The following is a 3,587-nucleotide window of genomic DNA, read 5'->3' on the forward strand; positions in this document are numbered from 1 at the left end:
CATCTTTGTTTTTTTTGTTTGCTTTTTAAAAATTGTTTGTTCTATATAATTATACATGATAGCAGACTGCGTTTTGACTCATTGTACACAAATAGAGTACAACTTTTCATTTCTATGGTTGTACACAATGTAGGGTCACACCATTTGTGTAATCATGCATGTACATAGGGTAATGATGTCTGTCTCATTCCACCATCTTTCCTTCCCCTCGCCCCCTCTCCTCTCCTCCTTTCCCTCTACACAATTCAGTGTTCCTCCATTCTTCTCTTACCCCCAACCCAGCATCTTTTTATGTGCTTATTGGTCACTTGTATATTCTTTACGAAAATGCCAACTCAAGTCCTTTGGCCACTATTGAATCAGGTTGTTTTGTTTTTGTTATTGTTGAGTTATAGGTGTTCTTTATATATTCTGGACATTAATCCCTTATCTGATACATGATTTGCAAATCTGTTCTCCCTTTCAGTGTGTTAATGTTCTTTGATACACAGAAGTTTTTAATTTTGACGAAATTCACTTTTTAAATTGCCTGCGCTTTTAGTGTCATAACCAAGAAACGATCACCAAATTCAGCATCATGATCCTTTTCCTTGTCTTTTCTCCTTAGAGTTTTACAGCGTAAGCTCTTATATCTGGGTCTTGGGTTCATTTTGAGTTTATTTTTATACATGACATGAAGTAAGTGTTTAACTCCATCTTTTGCACGCAGAAAGCCAGTTTTCTCAGCATCATTTGTTGAGAAGAATATTCTCTCTTCCTTGAGTGGTCTTGGCATCATGTGGAAAATCAATTGACTGTCCATGCAAGGATCTGTTCCATTGGTTTATATGTCCCTCCTTAAGTTGGTACCACGCTGATTTGATTACCCTAGGCCTGTGGTAAGGTTTGAAATCATGAAGTGTGAGTTCTCAAAACTAGTTCTTCTTTTCAAGATTGTACAGATTATTTGGGACCTCTTTTATATACTTTTTAATCTGTCAAAGGGGATGGAGCTGATGTATGGACTCAAGACTCATTCTATAGCAAGCAAAGTTTTAAGAAGGAAATTCACAACTAGTTATATCCTCGATATATTTTAAGTGCCACAAATTAATAAAGTCATGGTGGTCTCAGAGTTCAGTATCAAACCTTCTAGTTATATTGTGTCAGTAGATCAAATCTAAAATCAACTCCTAGAAGGAAAACTATTTATGAAGAACTTGAAACAGTTGTTAATCAACTTTCCGATACTATAATAAATATTCAGGAGCCCAGCCCCAGCCCCACTCAGGGGTCCCAGCTTTGTGCTGCCGCCATCTTCCTGGAGGGGAGGACAGAGGTGAAGTCCCCCTCCCCATGAGCCCTCTGCACTCACACTGCCACCTGCCTGTCCTCGGCCACCCTTACTCTCAGTGGCCACCTGGCTCCTTTTAGAGAAACGCCCTTTTCCCCAGGCCAGATGCCTGTAGGGCAAAGCTTCTCATTACCTGTTTCGCTCTTATTAGTATGAGGAAATCAAGCTCATAAGATAGAGGAGACACCAGGAAAGATGTATAAGCAACAACCAACTCAGTTTATAAATCCAGAAACTCCTGGTTATGTTGAATTTGCAAATCTTCCCAATTTCACCGGAAATCAGTGAAAAAAGATTTTGAGTTCACATTGATGATGGCTGGCGAATTGGGTCTAGGAAAGTTGACTCTCAAAAACAGCCTGTTCCTGACTGATCTCTACCCAGAAAGAATCATACATGGAGCTGCAGAGAAAATGGAAAGAACTGTCCAGATTGAGGCTTCCGCTGTTGAGACTGAAGAGCGTGGGGTCAAGTTGCACCTTATGGTGGTGGACACACCTGGTTTTGGGGACACCATCAACTACAGGACTGTTTCAAGATGATTCCCTCCTACATTACCATGCAGTTTGGGTGCTACCTGCATGACGAGAGTGACTTGAACAGGCGGCAGGTCATGGATAACAGGTACACTGTGACTTCTACCTTATTTCACCTTTTAGACATGGATGGAAGCCCTCATTGTTGCCTTTGTGAAAGTAAGACACAACAAGGTGAATATTGTGCCTGTCATGGCAAAAGCCGACTCTCTCACTCCAAAGGAGGGAGAGCCGTTGACAAGAGGATTCTGGATGAAATGGAAGAACATGACATCAAAACCTATCATTTCCCTGAGGCAGAGGCAGATGAAGATGAAGATTTTAAAGAGCAGACCAGACTCCTCAAGGCCAGTATCCCATTCTCTGTGGTTGGATCCCACCAGCTGATTGAAGCCAAAGGCAAGAAGGTCAGAGGTCACCTCTACCTGTGAGGAGTTGGGAGGTGGAGAACCCAGAGCACAGAGACTTTCCAAAGCTGAGAATGGTGCTCGTCACCAACATGCGGGACCTCCAGGAGGTGACCCAGGACCTTCACTATGGTTCTTTATTTTTGTTTTTGTTTTTTGCGGTACTGGGGATTGAACCCAGGGCCCTGTGCTTGTGAGGACCTTCACTAGGAAAACCTCCATTCCGAGAGGCTCAAGAGAGGCGGTTATTTTATTTTATTTTATTTTGGTCATTTTCTTATGTGCAGACTGTCTCTCCTATTTCCAGTTATCGTCTTTCCTTCATCTTGTGTGATACAGATTTCGCTGTGTTGTGTTAGAAAGATGGACATTCCCAGTCCATCTTGCAGGCCGCTAGACAGTGGAGAATGAAGACATGAATAAAGATCAGATCTTGCTGGAAAAGGAGGCTTAACTCCGCCACATGGAAGAGATGATTGCAAGGATGCAGGTGCAGATGTCAATGCAGATGCAGGGCAGTGACGGTGACAGCAGGGAGCTTGGGTACCACGTGTGAGAACACACTCTTGGACACAAAGAACACATTCCGGATGGACACCACGTTGCAGCTTTTCATAAGGTCCTTAGAGGGGTGCCCTCCACATTCACGGTACCCGTGCCTGAGGATTTCATTTTCTTTTTGAACTACTGGTATGTTTTGCATGAGGTGCTCTTAATAGCCATACTTCACTGCTGTGTCACACTTTGTACTTCATGAGGTCAACTCTCACTTTTATTTTCTTTTTCCTTAACTAACCACTGATGTTAGAATTGATTTCCGAGTATCAGGGTGTGCAGTTAATATTGAATTCCCTTGATTTGGCTGGTCTGATTAGTCACTGCTGAGCCCTCTTGATGTCTAGAACATTCGGATTTACCAGGAATGTTCCCTGGCGTGGGCGTGTGTCTGTGACTGAAAGCTGTGCAGGTGCGCCACGTGGAGACCCTTCCTGCATTTTATATTTGTGCACCACAAACACCTAAAACCAGTTTTGCTACTATAGTTCAAAACTGCTAATCTCTACATTATTCTGTTAACCAAGTAGAACAACAGAATCATCTGAGATACATTTATACTTAAATGACTTTTAAAAACAGGTTTTTAGGTGTGGGTTTGAAGAGAGCACTCTGGATTCTGACGCGAGGTCATTTTTGAAGCCTGTGCAGGGGACTCACCAAGGTGGCTTCTCCTATACCCTCTGGGGACATTGCTGGGCTGCCCTGTGGAGAGAGAGAGCAGTCAGCTCCAGCTCTGTCCTGCTGCAAGCTTCG

At 43.0% G+C, this 3,587-nt stretch overlaps 1 pseudogene; it reads left to right on the forward strand.

Moving 5' to 3' along the window:
- The first annotated feature begins 1,528 nt into the window (after window positions 1-1,528).
- Window positions 1,529-2,832, forward strand: LOC124985324 (septin-2-like; annotated as a pseudogene).
- The last annotated feature ends 755 nt before the right edge of the window (window positions 2,833-3,587 follow it).

This window comes from Sciurus carolinensis, chromosome 5, assembly GCF_902686445.1.
Source record: "Sciurus carolinensis chromosome 5, mSciCar1.2, whole genome shotgun sequence".
NCBI classification, from domain to species: Eukaryota; Metazoa; Chordata; class Mammalia; order Rodentia; family Sciuridae; genus Sciurus; species Sciurus carolinensis.